Source organism: Mastomys coucha, unplaced genomic scaffold (assembly GCF_008632895.1).
Source record: "Mastomys coucha isolate ucsf_1 unplaced genomic scaffold, UCSF_Mcou_1 pScaffold9, whole genome shotgun sequence".
NCBI classification, from domain to species: domain Eukaryota; kingdom Metazoa; phylum Chordata; class Mammalia; order Rodentia; family Muridae; genus Mastomys; species Mastomys coucha.
The window spans coordinates 58478674-58493635 of NW_022196915.1; positions in this window are offsets into that span (position 1 = coordinate 58478674).

Here is a 14962-nt window from a genome sequence, read left to right on the forward strand (position 1 = left end):
CATTTAACCTAATTGGGCCAGGAAACTAGAGGTGCAAAATGCCAGGTGCGCTACCCCGTTTTGTTCCTCTGCTCACTTTGAAGTCTCGCCTTTTTTTTTCAAACATGAGATTCAGGCATTTGGTTGCTCATATTTAATGTGCAGCACAGAAGATCAAAGAACAGATAGAGACAGAAAACATCAGGCAATAATTAAGAATTACTGTGAGCGCAGAGCTGTCTCCCCTCCCTCCTGCCGCCCAGGCTTGCTCATTCCTCAGCTCTTTCATCTTTGCCTCCTCTCTTTGCCTTGTCCTTTCTAAGCATCTCTCCTCCTCTTCTCTCCTCCTGACCCCCTGTAGCCTCTCCCTTTCACTGGCCCACAGCTGCTTTCCCTCCTACAGTGATTGCTGTTACCCACCTAGTTCTTGTTCTCACCTTCCCACCTTCCAGGGAGCTCCTTGCTTTTCTCTTTTCTTTTTCTCTCCTCTTCTTTCTGCTTTTCTGGCATCTCCTCTCTCACTTCCTCCTCCCCACCCCAACCCCCATTGTCCCTAATCACTTCTTGCCTTCTCCTTCTCCAGCCTGTTTCCCACCCTTTCTCTCTTCTTTCAGTTTCTTCTGCCAACCATAGTCACCATGACAACCAGGACTCCATGACAATCACAGCCTAGGTAACTCCTCAGCTTCTCTCCACTAGGGTCTCTGATACTCACTAGTAATCTCCCTGCTGGGAGATTAGCCCTGGCAGCAATCCCACCTCCCTGTAATTTTTTTCAAGGCCATAGGAAAAACAGGCAGGTGCCAACAGAGATGAAGAAAGGAAGCATGGGAGAGAATGAGAGAGAAGAGAAGGATTCTCACCTGCTTCCTCCATGATAGGAACAAAGGGACTCCAGCAGGCCTGAAGGAAATCTCAAAGCTTTGCCAAGAAGGGTGCATAAGTATCTTTGTCAGGGTTTCTATTCCTGCATAAAACACCATGAGCAAGAAACAAGTTGAGGAGGAAAGGGTTTATTCAGCTTATACTTCCACATTGCTGTTCATCACCAAAGGAAGTCAGGACAGGACTTCACACAGGGCAGGGAACTTGGAGGCAGGAGTGAATGCAGAAGCCATGGAGGAATGCTGCTTACTGGCTTGCTTCCCCTGGTTGCTCAGCTTGCTTTCTGATAGAACCCAAGACTACCAGCCCAGGGATGGCATCACCCACAATGGGCTAGGTCTTCCCTCCTTGATCACTAGTTGAAGAAAAAACAAAAAAGCCTTACAGCTGGATTTCATGGAGGTATTTCCTCAAGGAAGGCTCCTTTCTTTGTGATAACTCCAGCTTGTGTCAGGTTGACACACAAACTCAGCCAGTACAATTAGTATTCTCTCCCCCAAATGCAAGAGTTTCAACAGAAAGCAGGTATTTCCTCTAATCTCCGAGCTGGGGATGAGTGTATCTAATAGTCAGAGCAAGAGAAATAACAGTAGCCCAAGCTTCTTTCCCTGACATCTAAGATGAAAAACATCAGTTTCTGTTTACTTTTTGTCAGGGCCAGGGCCAAAGATCAAAGCCAGGGCCTGCTACTTGCTAGACAACCACTCTATCAACAAGGAGCACACACAGGCAAGCCCCTTGCTGTTGTATCTTAGGTGGAAAGACATTCCTTAGCTGTGCTTTACTGATCATGTTCCTCATACGCAAAGCAGGGCAGACTGAAGTCCATACAAACAACAGAGCAGTCTGTGCTCACTTAAAAGGAAAAGTACAGTATCTCTCTAAGGCACAATATCTCACCATCTTTAAAATATTTAAGACCACACGATACACATAACAGATCAAAATGAACAAGATGCTGAAGACTCAACTCCTTCTCTACCAAGGCAACAACCTGAAGGGTGTTAAGATCCCTCCCTCGGGAAGGCTCTTTGGGAGGAGTGCTTACATTGGTTATAGAAGACCAAGGCAGGCTGGAGGAGGCAGAGGAGTTTGACAGACTGACCCCTACAACATGAGATGATCAGCTACACTATGAAAAGCCCCAAGTTCCAGGCTGGCAATAAAAAATCTGGGACATGCGTTACTCATTTTATGGAAAAGCAAGAGGCAAATGGAAAATGCATCTTGTGTGGAAGGTAGAGGCATGACGCTTCTACTATGTGTGAATGGGAATCTCTCCAGCCACTTAAAAGGTCTGTTCACATTGGCCTCAGCCATAGTGTGTGTCACACAGAATGGTCACTTAGCCACTGTAGCTGGCCTAGTGATAGCAGGACCTGCTGATTTCCTAACTATTACTACAGTTTTCTGGTTTTGCTTGATGCTGGGTAGAAAGAAAAGAGTTACTGACAGGTTTACTTCCCTTTCCTGGATGCCTCTCAGAGAATAACAAGGAGGTGAACTTGAAAATGCAAACTGTGTAAAGGGCCTATGCTAGCTTGTTCCCAGGGAATTCAATCAGCGTGTTATATAAAATTCAGTCACAAAGCAACAGAAGATGAAAGCAGATCAGGCCAGCATCTTCAAGAGGCCAGGCTTCTAGCAGAAAGGCAGCCCAGGTCAGCAAGCAGAAGATGGTGCTAGGGATTGGCTCTGCCACCTGCCAGTCATGGAGCCTTAAAACATCAGGGACTTTTCCAAGGCCACTCTTTTTCCTTATATAATATAGTTAGAACTCAAACAGGGTCTGTGTATCTCTCAAAACTTCAGTAGAAATGGTATAAAATAGTAATCTTAATTGTATATTGAATAAGTGGAGCCAAAACACCTCTGCTGGTGGCAGTGGTGGGCATTCTGGGACCATTAGTAGACGGGAACATCATTGTCAGAACTCTGACCTGGTATTGTGGAAAGCTGTCCTCTGGGCATGACATAGCCATTGTCTTCTTGGAGCCTCAGCAGCTGAGATCACTCACAGGAGATGACACAAGCTTAGGCCCATTAATATTTTGACATGAAGACTACTTCACTCTAGAGCTATACAAGTGGTTAACTGTTGGGGAGTCAGTGTTTTCTCTGAGAGTTTTCTTCCTTGTAGTTGCATGTACTTCTGTAAGCAACCCTTCACACCACAACCCCATTGGCAACTCTCATTGGACACATTGATTCATGAGGTTAGGCTTGAATGGATGCATTCCCTTTGTCAGTCATTGATGTCCTACCTGGGTAAACAGACATTTGTCCATGTCTGCCAAAAATTGGGCAACATGTGACAATCCTTCTGTGGTAATGTACTTGGGCTTTAATTTTTTTGTTTGTTTGTTTTTGTTGTTGTTGTTTTGTTTGTTTTGTTTGTTTGTTTGTTTTTTCGAGACGGGGTTTCTCTGTGTAGCTCTGGCTGTCCTGGAACTCACTCTAAAGAGGAGGCAGGCTGGCCTCGAACTCAGAAATCTGCCTGCCTCTGCCTCCCAAGTGCTGGGATTAAAGGCGTGTGCCACCACCGCCTGGCTTGGGCTTTAATTTCATTTTTGGAAAAATAAGAAAGTGAGGGTTTTTGTTTTTGTTTTTTTTTTCCAAAATGTAGGACAGTGGAGATAATTTTAGGTGGGGCATGGATATAGCATTATGTTACACTTAGCCCTTTTCAATTCTTTCAATCCTTCCAGTCAAGCAGTTCAAGTTCTCAGTTAACACCTCTCAAATATCTGCTAATTTACCTTTCCAATGAAGGGAGCACTAGCCTCAGGCTTCAGATGTTGGCAAGCAGTGGTATCTAGCCAGAATTTAATAACACTGCTGACTGATTGTAAATTTTTTTGGCCTTCCATTTATAGGAAATGATTTTGGTTTTCCATTTACAGCAGTGATATACAGTTTGCTTTCCTTGTGTATTTAAGTAAAAAGACAAGTGGTTTAAAGGGAGAACTTCATATCAGTAGTAGTTCAGAGGTTTCACAGATAGCAAAATCAAGGACGCATCAAGAGCTGCAGAAGGGTGGAGCTTGCTGACTTACTGAGGTTTCCTCTCACACTGATCTCATTAGTTCCCTCATCTGGGCAATGAGTTTGTAATGTAGTGTGTCACAGTTAGCTCAGAGGCAGCAGTGGTAACCCAAAAGAAGCCCCCATAACCACCACAACTGCCTTCACCTCACTCGACAAAACAGGAAGATTTTGCCTATGAATTTACCCAGGATCGTTCTACCAATTATGACACTGTGCCACGCCCACTCCAGTGAAATCCGCCTATCAGACTTGAAGGCTTGACCATGGATCTGACGCATACAGCTTCAAAAGAAACCAGTCTCCTGTGACCTTTTGGCATTCTCTTAACTCGGAGGTGGCACAGATTTGTCCTTGTGTTAGTCGATGGAAGGTCTCGAGTGCTAGGTGCCCAACAAGATATGATTTACTAATAGCTAAACAAAATTAGATGTTGCTCTCTGACCTCCATCAATGTTCCAACATCTTAGCAGAACCCTGACTTGGAATTTCATAAGGAATGTTACACATTCAGACTAATTGCCTCTGGCATTGTTAGGGAGATAATGAGGGAGGTCCAGCATTGAATTTACTGAATAGAAGGTGATAATCCCAGGCCAAGGTCAACTAGAATCCTCATTTTCAATCACATACAGCAGACCACATTAGAATCTGAGCCACTCCCAGGAATTAGCAAGAATGGGACTCCTGGGGCATATCTCTGCTAGTCCAGAAGATTAGCATAGTGGGCATATACTAAGGATGGGCTGGACCTTGAGCCTGGTGTGTGTGTGAGAGAGTGTACTGCGAGGTATTTGAGCTTCTACCCTCCGTAGCCCCCCTGGCTCAGCCAGACCGTGTGTGGCCCAGCGTTCTGAGCCATGGGGTGCAGTGCCCATCCAGAGGAGGTGCTGCTGCTTTAAACCCATCACCGCCTGACTTTTCTTTTTCTTTTGTAATGACCATAAAGGTCTGATGCCTAATTTTGAGAATATACATTCAGATCCTACACTTCCTTGTGTTGTGTCTGCCATTTTTTCAATCACCTACTCCTTGCCCGCCGGATTACCCCAATTTCTCCCTCGGGTTGAGGGATCACCAAGGCTCCCCCGTCTGAGGTAACACTGGGCTCCAATTAGGTTTCTCCAAAGCCCTGATTCTTACAGAATCCTTTACTCTTTCTATACCCCTAGTTTTCTAGGCAAGACAATGCCTGAGAGTTGGAAGACCCTGTGAGTCTGGAAAAGTTAATAAGTTTCTTCTGTTCAGAACATAACCTGACACCATCAGATCTGGTGGTATGGTAGTTATTACCCATCATGTCTCAAGAGACTGAGAAGAGGGGAGGTCCACCACATAGCCTTTCCAAGGGGACAGTGATAGAGGAGGAAAGCAGGTGGTACTGCCCCTTTCTGCTACTTCCATCTCTGGAGACTTTTTCTTTCTGGATTTATTTAGTTTCTTACATGTGTATAGTTGTTTTGCCTGGATGGATGGATGTGTGCTACATGCATGCCTGCCATTCACAGAGGTTAGAAGAGAGCATCAGATTCCCTGAAGGTACACTCATGAAAGGCTGTGAGCCCACCACATGGGTGCTGTGCCTTCTGCAAGAGCAAGTACCTCAACCTCTAAGCCATCGCTCCAGTCTTGGAGACTCTTTTATTTTTCTTTAGTCATAGTTCCAGTGGCCTTGTCAACTCACCAATCTTTTCCTATGTCTTTACATGAATCACAATGAGAGGGTCCTCTATCTATCTACTTATTACACAGCCATTGTGAGTAGGGGCTAAAGCATATGTTATGAACAGAAAGGCAGTAGTCTTACAGGGTGGACTAGAAATAAACACACAATGCCTGGAATCCAGAGGGGAAGAGATAATAATGATAGAGATGTCATTTTAAAAACATGCCTTTATAAAAATTTCACCATGTACGAGGTGCTACTTTTAAGAAGATGCTTATTTTTATTATAGTTATTTATATGTGTGTGTGTATGTGTGTGTGTGTGTGTGTGTGTGTGTTGGGGAGTGTACACCACTGTGCACAGAGAACAATTTATAGGATGTCTGTTCTTTTCTTTCACCTGGGAATCAAACTCAGGTCCTCAGGCTTGGCAGCAATCACTTTCGCCACTGAGACATGTTGCTGGCCCTGAATGTTCAAGTTTTTTCTTTCAAGCAACAAAATAATTATGTATGATGAATACTAGTTGTAAACCCACTTTTCAAATGATGTGATTAAAGTTTAAATAAATAACCCATTCCAGCACATACAGCTGTTAAACCAAAGAATCGCTTTCAACCCCACTGGCTGAAGCTGAGACTGTGTTCTGAGTTAAGACCTTCTTTTGCCAACCACCTGAGTTTCGTTTTCCCTCAGGCCATGCAGTAGCTGTGGTTGAGGGCATTGACCTTGTACCAGGTTTCTAAGGTGGAATCTCAGCCATGCTTCTCTTCCTAGCTCTGTGACAATGGGGCAATTGCTGTCTCCGTTCTGCTCCAAGAAGGAGTTGTTGAAATAAATAAGTGAACACGTGTATGGTTCTCAGAATTGCACACGACACATGCTGGGGCTAGAAGAATGAAAGCCTTGCTGGAAGGAAATCTTCCTTTTCCTATGATCATTTTATTAAGTCTACTACCAGAAGGTTCTGCCACACTTAGGGTGGGTCTTCCTGCATCAGTGAAAGCAAGCAATCATAGACCAAACTGACACAGACTATTTCTCAGTTGAAGCTCATATGATTTTGTTGCAACAAGTTCAGTTGACAATTGACCACTACAGTCTCTAAGCAGACTTGCTCCATTTCTAGATGCCTACCAGTTTCCCTTCCATATGATTTTCCAAGGCCTTCTGGGAAATCTTCTGACTCAGGCTTGCCCAGGGGAAGATTCTTCCCAGCTGGGAGAAGCCCAGGGAGCCATATACTCCGTTCATATGAATAACTGCCTAACATGTTCTGCATATTTCAGGTTGTCACTGCCTGATTTCCACACCTAGATCAATAGCTTTTCAGGAAGAGCTCACCCTACCCTATCTCCAGGCTGCTTACACACCCTTAGCACCCATAGGTGCTTCTCAAGGGGGATGGGTAACCTACTTTCTTGTTGAACAGCTGTCACTCATCACTGCCTGTCCAAATTACATTTCCTATTGCTCTGACTGAATGAGCAACACTGGATAACTTATAAAGACAAGCATGGTTCTTATGCTTTTGGAGACACGGAGGTATAAGAGCATCTTCCCACCTTCTGAGGAGGACTTTCTCATTGTATCTTAACATGGTAAACAGCATCACAAGGAGAGAAAGAAAGGAATACCAAAGACAGCATGTCATTCATACATACATTAATTCCTTCTAAAGACAGAGGCCTCCTGAGCCAAGAACCTTCCAAAGGTTCTACCTCCTAATACCATTGTATGACTTCGTATGCCAAGTGTCCCTAACATGAAAGTTAGGAGATTCACCAACAAGAGCACTCTCCTCTCCAGGCTTCCCATCAGTTGCTACCACCATGTCCTTTGTAACTCTTGAAAATGTCACATTCCTTTTCATCTGTTCCCTTTACACCATTGCCTCTGGTAAAAGAGAACCAGTAACCATCCCATGCCTCATGATAGTCTTCATCACCCACCTCAATCTGCTCCTTCTCTTCTATATTCCGCCAACAAATAATTACCAAGAAACAGTGGGAAAAGGTAATTATGAAAGTGAATAAATCTAGGCTTCAGATTATGACTGATAAAAGCTGGGAAGGACCTAAAACATGGTAAAAGGGTAAATGAATGAGGGAGAGACACTTCCTGCAGAATGGGAGCAGAAGTCCTTTCTCCCCGAGTATGTAGCCTCTCAGAAAAGATTTGGATGGCGTTAGACTGAAGTTAGTTGCAGTGTCTGGAAAGTGGGGTTTGGATCAATATAATCCTTTAGTAAAGGCATGGTGGATACCCCTGATGAGTTTTCTCATCCTCTTCATTTCCCTCCATTTGGAGAGGCTAGAAAGTGTATGGACAAATGTATTTCCCAGAATCCCTTTCAGCTGGTGTTGGGCCAATCTCTTCTTCTTGCAGCAACTTTATGCTGTGGCTTTTAGCCAATGCCCTTTGTAGGAAGGTTAAGCTTTACCTGAAGGATCTAGAAGTTGATTATGGCTATTGCTTCTCAGGCTACTCTTCCTCCACACAACCAAACACTTCTGAGTGACCCAGCTGTACCATTTCTCCAGCTACTTCTAGGAATTCACTGGTTTTTGCCACATGCCATGACTTTTGATTCCCTTAAGCCTGCTCCCATCACTGAGCACCCTCCTTCCTTCCATTCCTCCCTCCTTCCCTTCTTCCCTCTGTCCCTCTCTTCCTCTATCCCTCTTTTCCTCCCTCCTTTCCTCCAGTTCCACTCTTGAGAATGCCTGAAGCTTCCTGAGGAAGAGTGGTCGTGAGAAAAAACATAGAGAGCACTGAAATCAGAGAACAGTACAAGCTGACAGCAAGTAACCAAACAGCCAGTGCATGTGCAACAAAATGTATAAAGGGTTCAAGGATTGTTCCAGAACCAGAGATATAAAAGATGTACCAGAGCAGACAAACCACACGTGGGTCACTGTAATGAGTTTTTTTGTTCTCTTTTCCAGGGTTGTTGAGGTCCATACTCTCCCTTGTTCTCAGGGATGGGTGTCACCACTTGGGTAGCTACAGCTCTTTCTTTATGTACTTGCTGGCCCTTCAGGCTGTGCCTACCACCTCTGACTTCCTTTAGGAAGTGTCCCTAGAGAGAGATACCTACAGTGTGCTTGATTCTGTTGCTCCCTTGGCTGTTAATGCACTTGAATGTGATGACAAATTTCCTTGGTCTTAAGAGCTATCATCAAAACTCTACTTGTGATGAAAAGGTTTCTAAGCTGCTCTCAAAGAAATCACTCTTGGTATCATCTCTGGAGTTCAGTGGAGTGTCAGTCAGTTAAGGAAGAGATCTATTTTACCAAGATGGAATGCTCGGTGATACTATACAAAAACAGTTAAGTCAATAACCCGAGATTCCTGAATTTGGAATCTCATTCTTCCATTTTGCCCAATTTAAGTCTTACCCTGAGCCAACAAGTTATTGGTAACTGGTAGGTAATGGGAGAGAAAGACCTTAGCCCCTGGTAAGTCAATGATGCTCCAGTGGAAGACCACATCACCGAGAATATATGGTCATCACAAATTGGACTTCATGAATGTAAAAAGAAAAACTGTAAAGAGCACACAAAGTTGGGTGTCTAGGGAATAATGAGTGAATCTGGGAGGAGTTTGGAGAGGGGATGAATGTGATTGAAATTACTTTGTGAAGACTTCCCAAAGAATAATTATTTTTTACTTTTTAAAATATCTACTTTTCTTTCATTTTAAACCTCTGTCATTTAGAAACACTGGTGTTCTAAAATCAGTTTTCATTATCAAAGGTTTAAATTTGGGAAATATTGATGCATGTGGCTGTGGTTCTCCTTTCCTTTGTTCCTTTATCTTTTTTCCCACTCATTTAGGATGATGGGAGATTTAACCCAGAGCTTGATCTGTTAAGTAAGCATTCTGCTTCTAAGCTGCCTCTTCAGCCTTGTTTGTTTCATTTTTAATTGATAGTAATAATAGACATAGCCACAGTGTGATGCTTAAACACAAGAATATATTGTAAAGTGATTGAATAGAAGTTAATTATCATGCCTGCAACTACACATATTTATCATGTATTTGTAAGAAGAACATTTTAAGCCATCTCTTCCAGCTATTTTGAAACACACACTGCACCATTATTAACTATAGTTACCTTGATGTGCCATAGAACAGCAGGACTTGGTCTTACTCAGGATGACTTGGTACCAATGAGCACACTCCCTGCTCCCTGGTTCCCTGACCACCTTCCCTCACTTGGGAGATTTCATATAAAAGTGATTGTATGAAAATGTTTTTATTTGCTTGGTTTCTTTTGCAGAGCATAATGCCCCCTAGGTTTGAGCACAAATCCCCTTTTCGATTTGTAATCTACTGTAATGAACATTTCCAATCTGCACATTGAAGCTATGGGAGTTGAAGATTAGGGGATTGCCAAAGTAATGTCTGACTACTTCAGGGCAATGCCCTGCAACATTTCACTATTCTATTATCAACCCTTCACTTTACTCTTGCTAATCAAATGCTGCTTGTCCTTCTAGACCAATTGAGATTTTTTTTCCATAAAGATCCATTCTGTCCTTAGTCATCTCCATTATTACTTGACATTGAGTTTGTTGGCAAATCCTCATATCTGTTCTGAATTATTCTTCAACTACTGAACCTCAAACTATGATAAGGACCACCTAATGAAATAAGTATTTTAAAAATGTTTAATGGGACTTTTGGTTGTCCTACAGTACAGCTCTACAGCGATTTAAACATGTTCTGGAAATTTAAGCATGTTCTGGAAATGGAACAGAGTTATTGAGATCTTCGAAGGGTGGAGACAGCCCGGTAAAAGAGAGCACTATGTCATAGTCTATGAATATCTTTGGTGTCTGGCCAAACAACAGGACTAAAGACATGGCCAGAGCTCAGGACTTCCCACAGGACATATGTGCTCCATGATGTTCCTTCCTTCTCTCAGCCCATGACACTTCAGGCATTATTTCAGTACAACATCTATAGCTGAGACTATTTGCAATATTTGTAAGAATATTCCATGTCAATACCACAACTAGAGCTGAGACTCAGCTCATTTGTAAGAATATTCCATGTCCTCATTTCTCTTCTACTTATAAGGCCTGAAATTTGAATTAGTATATTGCTCTTGCTTCAAGTAAAGTTATTTCCTTATTTTGCTTTTTATATACAAAAAATCCCAGCCTGTTCCCGGTTATTTTTCCTGTATTTTAGTTCTAGGATATCTGTGTAGGTATGCACTTCTTAGACAGACTACTTGACATTTTCCTTTAAGTGCAAATGAATCCATTACAAGCAGTTGCAATTCTCCAACTACTCCGTTCATTACATCTTCTATTCTGCTATATCTGAACATTTACAGATTGAAGTCCTTATTATTTATTTTAAAAACTTTCTTTTATTTCATGCTTGCATTATACCTAAGACATTATTCTGATTTTTATTAAGAACATAAGAATAATATCTGCAAATTTCATTTTAGTAAATGAGGCATTGCAAATTATTTGTTATAAAAGGGGATATTAAATACAGTAAGCTTTAGAATCATTAATCTATTATAATACTTCATTTTACTGAAGGAGAAGAAGATAGTGAGGTAAAGAGAGATTAAATGGACCAATCACTAAGTTGCTGATCTGGAAGTAAAACCCTGAGCTGACTTGCAACTCGATTCTCTTACTTTGTCCTATGATTTGGGGAGAATACTGAGTAGTTACTTCTGTTACAGTATTATGCTCACAGTCTCCTTGAGGATGGAGATATTTTGTATAATCCTTTTTCATAATCATCACAGTAACTGATAGAGCAGTGGACATATAGTAGTTATTTAATTCATCCTTAATGCAGTAAACTGGATTCCATTAAATAGCATTGCATTGAAATAAAGTGATTTGAACTACATAGTGAAATGTGAATGCTTCTAGAAAATGATGTCTTCCAGTATGAAATAATCAGAGCCCCGAGTTCTGAGCCAGGAAGCCTCAGCTGGCAGAACCACATGGGAGTGCCTTTTTAACTCTGCCCTATCACTCTCTAGCAGCCAGGTTCTCACTATGGAGTACTGGTTCTCTTCCTTTATCTTTCAATAGTTGCCTTTCTTGGCTTACAGTCTTCCCACTGACCTAATAACTTCCATTTTAAGTTGTTTCTCTACTGACCATCTCCCATGGGACATAGACTGACTCCAGTGTTTCCATCCATCCCCTGAGTTCTAAAGAATGCTCAGCAAGAGTTAAGTCAGTCCCTCACATTTCATTATTTTAGCCCTCAACTTTTCCTGGGTCTTTATGAATGCACTAACACAACCTTGGTCCAAGGTGAGAGGTTTTGTTGACAAGGACTGACTCTACATGTCAGAGGGAGTGGCAACAAAACACCACCATACTTGCAAATTAAACATATTCTTGTCTTTTGTGTATATGTGCATATATGAGTCCAACATAAATAATCAGGAGAAAAAGAATTGGGATCTGATACCTAACTTAGGCACTACAACTCGAAATAAATTCCAAGGAAGTAGGACATGCATGAAGAAATGTCAAGAGCTTTATGCAGGACAGTTAAATCATGGAAGTTGTGACATACCAGGGAGAAAATATTTAGGGTAGTTATGAAAAGATGACCATCATGGATCTAGACAAGACAGTGTGAGCATATTAGACTAATGTTACATTTTCATATGTAACATTTGACAGTACATAAACAACCTTTCACTACCATCACCACCAACAACATTAACAACATGGAAACAATGACAGTCACAACCAAAGTAGGCCTGCTTTGTAATTTATATTTAAAAGTTATAAGATCATTTCTACTAAACTACCTAGGGCTAGTGAATTCGTGAGTCTTGTAGGAGACCTTACAACTACCAGTTTACCAACCAACATAACCCTAATTTCATCCTGTGTATTTGTCCTTATAGCAACAAATAGACATAGTTCTCACCCCCCCATCAAAGAGACATCTCTTTGCCAAAGAAGGAGACCATTACAATAAAGCACAACTGATCAAAATGCAGAATTGTGGAACCCAGACCCAACTGATAAATCTACAAAACAATTCCTGCACCTAAGTGTAGAGAGAATCTCTTATGCACTGTACAGAAGCATCATCTGTCAATAATATATTTTTTAAAAGCTATTGCCTATTAGCTTGCCTAGGAAATGGGAGGTGGGAGGTCCAGCATGGAGAGAGAATTATGGGACAGTTAAGTGCTAGAGTGGCTCGTCAGCAACATTAATGGAGATGGTTGTATAAACCTTGAGGAGAGGTAACTAACCATGTAAATTCATAGAATAGAAAAAGTAGAATAATTGAGTTACAAATTAGCATGAACAAGGCAAAACTTTTGGCCCAGGCATTTATTTATAAGTAATTCAATCTTGGAGTCATTATTTTGGGAACTTGGATACAGGTTCCTCCATCTGGAGGGAGTGGTCCTAAAGGTGTGTGTGGACCTGGCAACAGGAGGAACAGTGGTATAAGGGACCCTGTGGGTTTGTGCAGACTGGTACCAGGAAGTTCTGGATGGAGAAGACTGCAAAGCAAGCTCCCTTCAGGAGGCTAAATGTCCCCTGGACACCTTCCTGGGCACAGAAGGAAAGAGGGAGAGGGCACTCGAATGGAAGATGATGCCTGTGACCCATTCCTGCCAGAAGACATCTTCCCTTCCCACTCCTATTTCAAATGGACACATTTACTTCCTCAGTCAGCAGGTACTGGGGGACATCTCCTTTGTGCTAGGATATGTGCTAGAGGATACTGTGCTCCCATCAAGATCCCAGCCCTCCCGGTCCCAACAGGGAAAGGACACCAAATAAATCAACACTGATACATGAAAAAAAATGAACAGTTATAACTAAGCTTCAGTGATCACCATGGAAGGAGGGTGGACAAATTCTAAGAGCCAGAGGAAGAGGTAGTTGTTTGAAGACTGTGTCGTCTAGGAATGTTGGAAGCTATGTGTCGAAAGTCTTACCACCATGACTTCCTAATCCTGACTCAAACAAAAATGACAGCATTATGCGGGCTTCTGTGGAGAGAGGGAACCTACGTGTCTTCAGCCCTAGAGTGGGAACTACAGGTTGGGATGGGATGCTGGGAGCAAGAGAAGACAACACCAATTTGTTATCCAGTACCAGGTGGTCAGTCTTGAAAGCAGTAACATTATCCAGACTCAGCAGGCTCCATATATGTATTTAGGAGTTGTGTGTATGTGTGTGTGTGTGTGTGTGTGTGTGTGTGTGTGTGTGTGTGCGTGTGTGTGCATGTGGGTGTGCTTGACCATAACAACCATTAATTTTTTTTTTAAAGAGCATGAATTTGAAAGGGAGCAAGGAAAGTTATATGGGAGTGTTTGGAGGAAGGAAATGGGTGGGAAAATTATTTGCTTATATTATAATCTCAAAAAATAATTTTTAAAAATTCAGTGCAACTTCTAATGACTAAAAAAGCTTGTTTATATCTCATTGCTGAAGCTACTTGAGTAAAGCTTAAATTAAAAATATATTTCTTGAAAACAAAGTTTATATTTGTACTACTAATGCAAATTGTATTTATTTTTCCTTATTCTGGTTCAATAAAATAATGGAATTAAAGAAGGACATTCCTTCATGATTTGTTACCACAAACAAGTTTACAGATATTCAAAGGTAACATAGTTCAGGAGACAGATATTGGATCTGGAGCCAGGCAACCTTGATCCGAATTCTGGCTCCATCTGTATTGCAGAATTTTCATCATGTTACTGAAACTTTCTGGGCTTAAATTTCTTATTTGTAGAATGAAGTCAATAATTTCCAATCCACAAAATTACAATGATAATTGCTTTAAATAGAACTTATCATTTAAATGAAATGATAATTTGTTTAAATAAAAGCAGAGAGGAACGAAGCACGCTGCCAGGCATATCTGCAGCTGTTTCTCCAACCCTCTTACCTCCTCCAGTCTATCTGACAAGCAACAAAGTCTAGGCTAATTCTCTGTATATGATTGACTTAGAATCTCTAGAAATTTGTAATTATTCTCTTTATATAGAAGTAGAGGCCTAAGTTCAAAAGAAAATAAGCCAGAAAAGGCCTGGAAGCGTGCTTCAGCTAGCAAGAGAATATGTTGTTCTAGTGGAGGACATGAGTTAGGTTCTGAGCATCTATATTACAAAGCTCATGTTCACCTGTAACTGCAGATAGTTTTTAAAAATCCATTTTTAAATAAGAATGAAATTTTAAATTATTTAGGAATTAAACACTATATTTAAAGTAGCCATAGCATAGACAGTGGCTGAAAGTCAAGGGAGGTATTTTTTTTTTCTGTAAATACTTTTTTGTGTCTTTTAAAGAAAATTAAACTATAGTTATATCATTTTACCTTTCCCTTTCATCCATCCAATTTCTTCCTA